The sequence below is a fragment of the Barbatula barbatula genome, assembly GCF_947034865.1.
Source record: "Barbatula barbatula genome assembly, chromosome: 11".
In the NCBI taxonomy this organism is placed as follows: domain Eukaryota; kingdom Metazoa; phylum Chordata; class Actinopteri; order Cypriniformes; family Nemacheilidae; genus Barbatula; species Barbatula barbatula.
In genome coordinates this window covers 5679745-5692029 of record NC_136774.1, presented here as the reverse complement: position 1 = coordinate 5692029, position 12285 = coordinate 5679745, and positions in this window count along the sequence as shown.

Genomic DNA, 12285 nt, shown 5'->3' with positions numbered 1-12285 from the left:
ATTACGGCCTTGTGGGCTTTCGCCTTTGTGCCTCGATATGTGAATACTGAGATAAAGCGCAGTTGATTTAGGAAGCATCTGCAGAAAAGTGGCAGGTTATTCTCAGATGGGCACTGCAGAGACAAGGACACAGCCGTTAACTCTGTCTTTCTGTAAGTGTAAAAGTGGAAGGGTTTGGCCTCTGGGTAGTGAGTGGTGAAAGGAAATGAAGAAAACAGTGAACCGAGTCTCACAGGGCAGCCATCAGCCTGGCAGATGGTTTGGCCCCTGGCATAAGATGCTGAACCCAGAGCAAGTTTGTGTGGGTGTGCGACTGTGTGTGATAATATATTCATCACTCTGAGCAGATTTCAGGAGCCTTATAAGCACCTATTTTAAGTGTCAAGAAATGGCCAGTGCTTCTTTATTCCTAAATCGATTTAACTTTTTAAGTTGTATAGTATTTTGTGAAGTAACTCTTTTTTTTATAATGCATCTTTACAGAACACATAATGTGTATATTCAAAATATCACCCACCGAACAATGAACTAGGGCTGTCGGACGATTGATCGCGATTAATCGCATCCAGAATACAAGTTTTTGTTTACTTAATATATGTTTGTTTACTATGTATATTATTTAAATATTTAAAAACATACAAATACATTCAATTTTATTTATATAGCGTTTTTCACAATGTGCCTTGTTCCAAAGCAGCTTTACAGGGAAAAATAAGAAAACGAAAAACACAAAAAATGTAAAACACAGTACATGCTGTTTATATAACAACTTAAATTATTCTAGTAAATAATATCTAATGTCTGCAGTCTCCCTGTGGTTAATTTAGCATATTTTGCATTAAGTGAATGCTTGGCTGAAAAGATGCGTATTTAATCTAGATTTAAATTGGGCGAGTGTGTCTGATCCTTGAATAGTGTCTGGAAGGCTATTTCGGAGTTTAGGTGCTACGTATGAGAAAGCTCGACCCCCTTCTGTGGATTTAGTTATTCTAGGTATTAACAAAAGTCCCGAGTTTTGAGATCTAAGATAGCGTGATGGGTTGTAGTGTGATAGAAGCTCTTTTAGGTAGGTAGGGGCTAAACCCCACATGCATATATTTAAGAAAAATATAAAAATGAATAAACATAAATACAAAATTAATATGCACATTACGCAGACATGTAAACACAAACCTTTACTCTGGATGCGATTAATCACGATTAATCGTTTGACAACCCTAGAATGAACCATAGTTGTACCACAGATAAGAACAACAGAAACATGGTTACTTTCGTTTAATCATGTTAACCACAAATTAACTGTGCTTTGCTATATAGTAGCCATTGTTTAACCTTGATAGTTGAAGTAAAACTGGTTGTACAATAAAATGTATTTGGGACATTGTTACTACACTTTAAATTACTTTTCGTATAGGTAAAGGGAAAAGGACAAAACATGTTAAAAATATAATAAAAAAAGGGCTACACAATGCCATGGAAGAAAGTAAGAAATGTTTCTTTGACTGAAATGTTTTAAGAAACCAAAAATGGTCCTTCGGGAAGAAACCTTTGTAGCATCTTAATTTTAAAAAGTGTTAGGTGCTAGAATGCTAGAGGCTGTTTTAAACTGTTGGTTTAAAACAGCCTCAGTTTTCATATGTATAAAGAGAGAGATACACATACAGAGTGAGTCTAAGAGAGAGAACAGGGACAAAGAGACACAGATAAGATGCTATCAGCAGCTGACACCCAGTTGGCAGCAACACTGAAGATGAAATCATTCAGCCGGTGTAAGACTGCCTAATTACTGACAGAATGACACAGGAGCCCAATATAAGACCTGGCTTAAGTACAATACAGCCAGAAGCGGTGTGAAAGTGTGCTTGAAGCTTTGATTTTGGACGAAGATTGCCCTCAGAGCCTTGTATGCAAGCACAAGGATCATAATTCAATTTTTTTTATTTTGCCTTGTTGTGCAAGCACTGTCTAGCTTGTGCAGAGGCTGCAGTTTTTGCCAGAGAGGAACTGGAATCCCCTGGTTAGGCCTGATTTCCCTCTGAGGTTTTTTTTTCTCCTCCAATGGAATTTTGGGTTCTTCGCCACCGTTTGCATACTGTTTTGCACTGTTTGCCTGGCCGGGGGGCTGCTAGAATTTGATAGACTTATTTAATTCACAATGCATATAGGAATTTATAGTCAGTCTGATATTTGATCTGTGTTTTGACTTGCATAACCTTATATGTTTTGCTTATAGTCAATGTTTTCTTGTACAGCTGCTTTGTAACAATGAAAATAGTAAAAAGCGCTATATAAATAAAGCTGACTTGACTTGACTTGACAAGGCCAGGAAGTCATTGACTTTCAGCAGAGTGTAAAGCCCAAGGGCCTTACAGACAGAGCAATGGAGTCAACATAAGGGAAGAGACGGGTATGGATGGCTCATCGCTCCATTCCTATATCTCTGTCCCACAGAGAGCCTGCAGATTTTCCTCCTGGGATCAGATGACCGCTGGTGGATCGATGCTTGATTTAGGCGTTAAATAAACCCATGTGAAAAACTGATAAGCTGTGGAGACAGTAATTAGCATTCTGAGATAGGAGCCATTTAGAAGTCACCTTTCAATGCACACACAGCTTTGTATAAGCCCAGATGTAAATTTGGTGCTCTGTGGGGTTCTGAAGGAATGATTTACTGAAAACATAAAATTTGTACTTATTTGACCTTCACGGTCGTCATGTTTGGCCTTGTTCTAAGTAGAAAAGACTTTATGTCCTTCAAAGATCTCACGTTCATATGGTATGAGACATACAGTAAGAAGTAAATCATTTTTCTTGACCAAAATTCTAATTTAATACATTGATTTTGACTTTTATTTATTTATATTTTATTTATTTATTGACATAAATGCGCCAGAATTGGCCAAAGGCTATTTTTCATCTGTATAGCCCCTGGATATGCCATAGGTCACCTTGATCTGAAACATATATTATTTTCTTTTATGGACTGAAAAAATAAAAAGTGTTTGAGGCAATATGTTGGGGTAAATAAATATTTATATATTTAAGATGATTTTGTATAACATATTCCAGGTAATGATACCCTGACAGATTATTTTCACAGAAAATCATTCCAAGTGTTAATAAATAAAACATATTCGCTCTAAAAATGTTGGGTTATTTTCAATCCATGACTGTGTCCAAAAAGGATGAACCCAACCCAACTGATGGGTATAAAAATTTACCTATACTGGGTTGTTTTAGCCCATGGTTGGTCAAATATTAACATTTCCTGGGTCTATATAACCCCACAGTAAGCATGTATGTATGTAGTCAAACATCTTGTATAAAACTGCACAAAATACTTTCCGATTTTAATTGAATATGCCAAATCATTTTGTGTCAAATATGTCTTCTATTATTGTACGTTGTAAATTAAAGGGGAGAAAAACTGTCTGTATGAGAGACAAAAAACTTTAATGTCCATCACAAAGGCCACCAACCATATGCTATCGCAATGTACAACAAACATATTGTTTTCATTTGGACTAGTTTTCAGTCAAGACAACCGCGTGTTGCTCCACAGGGGGAGATGGTTATTTTGAAGCCAATGATTGGTGCCTTCTCAAGAGCATTAGAATCAACATCTGTCTTCACAGTGGGAAGAAAGTTCAACATCTGCCTCTGCAGAGGACAAATTCATTATGCTGAGGACAAATTTGCCAAAAGAAGAATCTCTAGTCCATGCATTCACATCATTTACAACCGTGTTAAAACTCAAATTGTCCTGTATATGCTGCTGCCACAAAAAACGATGTAAATCACAATCCAAACTGAACTTTCCACACCTGCCAATGCTACGTGAATTAAAAATGAAATGGCCCATGAAACAATAATAAGTATATTTTTTCATTAGTTATTTTACAATTAAAACATATCTAGGGATTCAATTTGTAAAAATGTTGGCAAGTTTTCTTTTCACCCTCTGGGATCATGTGCATGAAAAACATTTGTGTTTTCCGTCAGTTCTTTTTCCATCTTATCTGGAGTTTTCTTGCTCTCTGACTGCATAATGCCCATATTTTCTGTTATTGACAGGTCGCACATAGCTAATTGAGAGCAAAGATAGAATAACCCTCGCATATTGAAATGCCATGACCCAGTGACCAACAACTACAGTAGGTTTTCTTCGTGGTTCCGAAAGCACTTACCGTATCAATCGAACTCGCAAAAAAAAACGTGTATTCTGGTGCTTTGTCCATGCAGCCATTATGTTCAGAAGTCATCCTGCAGGTGTAAACTGTTGTTTGAATGATCGCTGTATGTGTGGCTTAACAACTGTTAAGTGGCTGGGCTGTAGAGTAGAAGAGTAATATTTTCATCATAAGCTACAGGGTAATTGCGCCGCGTCTGGTGTAGACACGGTGTACGACCGCAGAGTCGGAGACTAACACCAACACCAAACGTTCTGCCTCTTTACTAAACAAAAATACATATCTCAGAGCTTTAAACACGTTTCCATTATTTCCTAATGTGATTTGTGAAACGTCCTTCAGTCTAAAAAGTGGTTGAAAGAGGTAAACAAACGTTTCAGTTAAGGCTGCAATATACACTACAAGACTTTTGCTCAGATTTAGCCAAGATTTTCTGTCTCGCATTCAGATTTTTATCGCATTAGTGTGTGATGCCCTGTATTTCTCTTAGGGATGCACGATTAATGATATTAAATGGTCATTTTTCATGTTATCGGTATCTATCAATTGTTTATCAAATAAACATTATACCAGAAAAGTTAAAAAATTTAAGAATCTTGAAATGGTATGCTTGGTATTTTCAGGGCAAAAAGACATTTCAGTCTCAGAAAATGTTATTTTAATATTTAGGTACTGTATATTGGCCAACATATCGGCTATCGGCTTCCAGTGTTCAAGAATTATCGGTTATCGGCCAAAATATACATATCCGTGCATCTCTAATTTCTCTGCAAACTTTCAAAAAGTCTGCAAGTGTGTGATGTCTGGTTGTTAAAAAATCTGTTCAGATTTTACAATTCGTGTAGTGTACTCCAGCCTTTATATAATGCATAGTATATACTCACAGTTCCAAGAGAGATACAGTAGATAATCATAAATATTTAATACCAGCAGAGAACCTGCAATCTATTTATTGTATCATCTTGATACTAAAAAGCTTACGATATAATGTAAGACGTGTCATTTTGACACCCCAGGTAATGAGGCCCATTATTTACACCTCAACATTATGCATTCGTTGCACATTTGCCACACCACCAGAGTACACATTTGAGAGTGAATTCAGGCAGCACAGTGCCACTTTTGCATGCTATACAGTATTTTCATTGCTCTAACATCATTCACTAACCACCTGCATTCTAGTTCGATCAGGTGCTATCTTCATGTGCTGGTATACCACTGCGCTGTGAGTCTGCCTATTTTAAAAGTAACACATTTGATGGAACAATGAAACTGTTTGGGGATCAAAGTGGCAGAATAATTCTATACAAGTCTAGTAAAGTAGCCTACTGTATAGCCTAGAGACGTTGAGAGAGTCCCATCAACTCCTGAACTCAAAACTAAAGCATTACCCAGAACGAAGTGTCTGGAATTCCTGCATACATTTCTAATGGTTTTCTATGTAGTAACATGCTGTGCTAAGACGTGCATAATAGGACCATGAGTGTTTGCTAAAATCGGGTGTGTATTGATTTCATGTTGACTAACAATTACATTTTCAACTGTGCTATTTGTGCTATTTGTTTAAAAATGATAAAACTGTATGGAATGGCTACAGAATGCTGAACGGTTATTAGTGTTGGCTTAATTCTTCTCTCTAAATCAGGTGGAAAACAGTCTCCGGTTATCTCTAGTGAAATGACGCCTGGGACTTCATCCATTTACCGTAAGTGTTCATGCTTGGAGAATTGAAACACTGGCAGATATGCCATATCATGAGCACATTAATTATGGCTGTTTTTTCCTGCTGTAGCTGTGCTGTCACCGGCGGTCCCCATGCGTGAAAGACAGGATTCTGAAGCAGCAGCTGAGAAATAGGCCAGACTTGCTCACTACATGTTGGTTTTTACCTTCTCCCTGCTGGCGGAGAAGACTGAAAGAACATGGAAATACAGGGAAAACAGATGTGTCTTTCGGTTCATTTTGGTAACTGCAACTTTTCACCTGTCTGATCAAAAATTGCACTGTAAACATCAATAACAGTTTTAAAGCCCCAGTGAAATAAAAACTATAGTTTTTTATTGTTATTAAAAATAAGTTGACCTTAAAGTCCCAGTGAAATTAAAAATGATTTTTTATTAAACCTTGCAGCATTTATTGTAAATACCTTTTCAATGTGGGTCATTCTCCTTTTAAAATTCATGTGCCCTCATTATCTTCTGTTCAAATCTGAAAACGCACTTTTGCCATTTAGTGGCTATCAAATGGCTTTGGGCAAAGCATCCGTTAATTCCTCCCCTTCAACTGTCAGTCTGTCACAGTTCCATTTCAAAATGCTATTGCTGTTTTTAAACATCCAATCAAATCGCAGTATAAAAACAAGCCACGCGCACTTCCTTTTCTCATTTGGAAATTGGAAATGCGTCAGAATACGGTTCGCAACTTCCAGTTTACAGGGACTTTAAGGACGTCAATAAACCGATATGCTCCTACGTGCTGACAAAATTCCCGTTTAGAAGATATACGCATGTAAAACTGACACATTTCAGTTGACACAACCGACCTATTCAAGTCTACACAGAATGTTGTATGTTAAGGCTATATGAATAGAGGCGTTTCACTTGGATGTTAACCTTTTTATAACTTGGCAAAAATGACCATTGTATAAGTAGGATAATCCATGGCTAGTCGTGCATTAAATGATTTTAATGCACTTCGTGGAGACAATCACCCTCTGCTTCGCCTTGTAAGCCGTGGATTATCCCTTATATAATGTATTTCGTGGACCATCAAAATAAAGTGAAATGAGAAGGTAATAACGAGAAATATCTGCTGATTTTGTTTCAGAAGAGCAAATGGTTTTTAACAGACGACACCCAAAGAAAAAAAGACAATTGTGTAAAGCATGCCTTTCAATGTTGAGAGAGTGTGTCATTACGGTCTTCTGGTAATTTAGGTAGAAATCTTTTTAAATGTAGGATACTAAAGAAAAGCGAGAACCACAACACAAAACTTACATTGCACTCTCTTGCCTGCTTCACTTTCATGATCTGAGATGTCATCAGTAAACCAAAGAAAAGATTCAAGGCCACTGTTCAATTTTACTTTGTGCCTTGATGCCTAACTCATGATGCACTTTATTGAGCCACGGTAATATTCAGTTGACCTAAATTGAATCAAAAGCACCATGGTAGGAGAATGTACAGGGTCTATTATTTGCACCGTCCATGGAGTCCGCCAGAATTCTTTAAAATCTATGTTAATATGCCTCTCCATCCGAGAAGTAAGAGAATGAGTTCCAGTGCTTGTATGGATTGAAAATGCAATATTTATGGTGCACCAGACTACAAATGTAGTTAAAAACAGTGATGAAAAGACTGGAGGAGGAATTTTTTCCTTTTACCCGGGTGCTGTGTGAATGCTGATATCTAAATAGATTCAGCTGTTGATTGACAGCACGCGGCTGAGCTGTTATCGGCCGGACCACAGGGTTTTGTGTGGTGAGGTGGTGAGGTACAGTCTCCCGCGGCATCATGTTTTTCGCTACACTGTTCGTTCCCACTGTGTCACAGAGCTTCATTAGCATTAATGATTGACAGATGAAGCTACATGCAAGGCAGATCTTTCAGACGGTGTCATGGTTTAGTAACAAAATAAAGCGAAATATTTTATGATAGCAGCTCACTGGCTGTGTTTGTTATTTCTACTCTGCTATCATCTTGCATTGTTTTTCCACTGTTGTTAAGTTGTATTTTAATGGTGAAGCGTAGCTTTTCAGTGTTGTTGTGTGGTATTTTAATGGGGTTCATTTTCCGTAATGCTATGTAGTATTTTCATGTTGTTACGTAGCTTTTTTATGTAATATGTTTGATATTTGATGGTGTTTTGTATAGCTTTTCACTAATATTTTGTAGTATTTTAATATTATTGTGCAGCATCAGTGTTGTTGTTTGGTATTTTAATGGTGTTGATTTTCCGTAATGCTGTGAAGTATTTTTATTGTGTCACGTAGCTTTTTTATGTAATGTTGTGTGGTATGTAATGAGGTTGTGTAGCTTTTCAGTAATGTTGTGTGGTTTATTATCGTTGGTGCAGTGCTTTTCATCAATTTTATGTCGTTTTTTAATGTTGGTGCATTGCTTTTCAGTCGTGTTTAAGCATTGTGTAGTATTTCAGTGGTCTTGAGTATAATGTTTTCTTTTTATTGCATATTTTTTCGGTAATGTGTAGTGTTTTAATAATTAACATTGTTCAGAATTGTGTAGTATTTTGGCAGTTTTGAGTATGAAGTTGTTGTAGTATAGCTTTTCGGTAATGTTTAGTTGTTCGGTTTGTTGTTTTATGTTAATGTTGTTGAATAATATTTAATTCCTGTGTAGCATTTTGACGTTGCATAGTAATTCAGTGTTGTTGTGACAAATCTCAATGTTATCGTGCAGTATTTTTGTGTTGTTTTGTAGCGCTGGATAATAAAAGAGATCTGAGAGCTCATCCATGTTGCGTTTATAATTTTTTCACAAAAAGTATTCTTTCTCCACATTTTGGTATTATTGCAGATTCTTCTGTCATATTGCAATTTTAAGTTTCCATTCCTGGTAACAATATTTCAAATAATAATATACCTAAATTATTATTAATAATTGACCGTTTTTGACAATACGACATAGCATTCATTTGAGTTAAGTGTACAATGCATGGAGAAAAAAACTTGCAATTAATGCCATGTTTCTAAATACCATATACTATCTTTAAAATAATCATTATATTATAGTAGCATCCATGTGTGCTCAATTTTGGCTATACTTGATGCTATCATGTTCATTATCACATTCATACAACAGCTTTGAAGAACAGCTGAAAAACTATCCGTCTGTATGAATGAATTACTGTAGTCAATCCCTTTTTATTCTTGATGCAGATGTGAACAGTGACTAACGTGAATTTCCATAAAGACGACATTCATGCCACAAAAATTTCGAAGAATCCAAGAATTCTTTAAGTAGAGCACGGCATTTGGGTCAAGACCAAAAACTGTGACCTATAGATGACGTGTTCAAACAGCACAGGTCAACAAAAATGCGTTTGCCAGTCCTGAAAATGTATGGGTGGAGCTTTGGGTTTTCAATCAATCAAATCTTAGCTCGGTTTGTGACATTACTGTGAGATTTCTTCCAAACTCTGGGATATTTGTTAGACTTCTTGGTCTTGCAGTGGAAATGTCTTCTTTTGTGATGTTGAGTTTTTATGCTTAGATTTCCATTAGAATGGCACATCGTAACAGCTTCCACTAAAAACTTAAAGCACCTTGTAGTGCAATTATCAGAAATGGGGTATGCCAACGAGTCAAATTGAAGCTTGCCATTTTGAGAAAGTTGTTTCCAATTTGGTTTAAAATATGCATTAGACGTTCTGTGGGCGTGCTGCCTTGAGCTGTGACAAACAAGACTATATTCTTTCTTCCATTCTCGAAATCCCGGTCTGTTGCGAGAAGGGTTTGCTCGAGTGTCCCTCTGCATCTGATCTGAGGGCTTTAGTCATTTCTTCAAAAGGTTTCAAGTTAGACTTTCAGCATTAGAGGGAAACCTCAGGCCATGCGGCTGATGGATGGATTGGAATCAAATCTCTGTCAGGGTTGTGGCCCTGCAGAGAACTTCACACTGACAGACGGAGCATAGTTTTCTTTTGTATCACAGAACTTCTGCTTTTCAAGAGCCATTTTCCATGCGATAAGAGGCTCAGAGATATCTAATGTTATCTGGGAGTTCACTGTTCGGTGCCGAGCTGCTTTAAATAATTCAAACAAGGCAAAGATAGTATGTTTTCCGAACCAAACACGCTGGAATGTCTACATATGATCAATGTCAAATGATGATCTGCTGAATGGCTATAAAAAATTGTAGGCCTATGTGAATTGCAACAATTTCATGTATTTTGAAACGTAGTGTGCTGCATTGTCACGTGATGTCACTACATTGCATGGTTAATAAAGAAAGTGTTTCCTGGCACTGGAAAAAACTTTGTGATTCATTTCATTTAAAAATGATTTGCATATGGCAGTCTGAACAAGAAATAATGAGTAGAAAAGAAATGTTAAACGTTTTAACGGACATCCCTTTTGCCTTATTTTTCATACTTGAAATTGAAGGATTAGTTTATTGCATTGTGGGATGCAACACTCCATGCAATATGCTTTTTGATCGCTGCTCAGAATGTCTATATTTTGCTTACAAAAATGTGTGTAGCCTACTTCAGAAACAAGTAAGAGTATTTGAATGCATTTTAATAAAAGATCTTTATTTGTAATGTCTATTTCTCAATATGTTTTCAGCTGCTTGCTGATTCTGTGTTGTCTTTGACACACCAGAAAACTCTATCCATCATGTATCTGTTTGTCACAAATTTCTCGTAGGATGTTGGTCAATACACAATAGACTGAGCGCCTGAATCAGAATCATTTTACTTTCATTTGCTATTAAAGTCGGTAATGTCAGGACGAAGAGGAAATTATAAAGGGTCAACCCATCCAAGTGTGAAATGTACTTTTTAGATATTGGAAATGACCCTCATTCTTATTGCCTCATAACCATTCATAATTATTTTTAGGTTTTCGAATCAATGTTCAAAACTGCCTGAATATATCCCTTCATAAAGAAAGTTCAGTAAAGCTGCTTCAGAGATCAATAACAATGTAACAGGATATTTAACAAACAATGTTCCTTTTTGAAATATTAGAAATGTCAATCAAATGATCACAATCCAGATAAGAATAAGCCTATGGGGATTCCATATATGTTTTCATGTAAAGGGGCGATGAATTAAGAAATCCATTTTAACACAAACTTTTGTTATATAAGAAGTAGTCGTATCCAAGCGAACATCCTTTAAGTTTCAGAACTGAAAACGCCCTTGTTACTAAAATGACAACTGTTATTGACACCAGGCCCAGCGAATGCACCAGTCATAGATAGGTTGAACACCGCCTCCACAGAAGACTATCAACGACCACTTCTCTAGCCCCGCCCACTTGTTCACGAATGACATTACTGAAGTAACACAAGTGACGCGGAACCAGATAGAGCGAGCAAAAGCAATAAACATGGCATTGAAAGATCGCTATTGTGCAGTGCCTGGTTGTGGCATAACCTTGGATTCCGTCATTAGGAATGTGTGGTTTAAATGTATTTTTAAAGACGTTCCAGCTCTGGATTTGCGAAGAGACTAAACTTTAAAAGCAGTGCTGTGCAGTCAGTATTGGATCCGACAGGAATGGCGCAGCAATCTTATGTGAGTTAAACATATTTGTACTATGCGTCACTATTGCTTTGTTAGAGATCACTGGATATTTACTATGCAAACTGGTATCCAATCATAGCAGTGGGTGTTTACTTCGAAGTCATCAATGCGGCACGTCCAGCGTTCGTCGAGCTGGACTCAAAACCCAGGTAGAAAATTGTCAAATTCTTATTGATTTTGATGTTTTTTAATGTAGAAACCGCACAAACTTCATAAGTAGACCTCAGACAACAGTATAAAATAAAAAATTCAGCCAGTTCAGGACACCTTTAAAGGAAAAGTTTTCCCTCAAAATGTAAATTCTGTCGTAATTTAGTTTACCTACGTGATCTTCTTTCTTCTGCAAAACACCAAAGAAGATATCTTGAAAACCGTTGGTCCCCATTGACTTCTATTGTATGGACACAAAACCAAAGTCAATCGGGACCAACGGGTTTCTGTTGCCAACATGTTTCAAAATATCTTCTTGTGTGTTCTGCAAAAGAAAGAAAGTCATACAGGTTTGAAATGATAAAAGGACATAATAATGTAAATATAGACAGTAGTTTGATTTTGAAGTATATGAAAGATCATTTTTTAAATCCAATAGAATAAAGTCAATATAAAGGTGTTTAAAAGTATCTCTCCTTTTAATCTCATTGCCGTCTAGGAAAAAGCAATATTGTAGAGATCTTATTAGCAATTTTCCTCCCGGTACAAAACATTTCCAGGGCATTATTTTTATATGCGCATGACTATGTGGCAGACCATACAACCTTCTCATCAGATCGCGGCTAAAAATAGTCCAGACCCCTCCCTTCTCCACCTGCCCCTGCTCACCTTT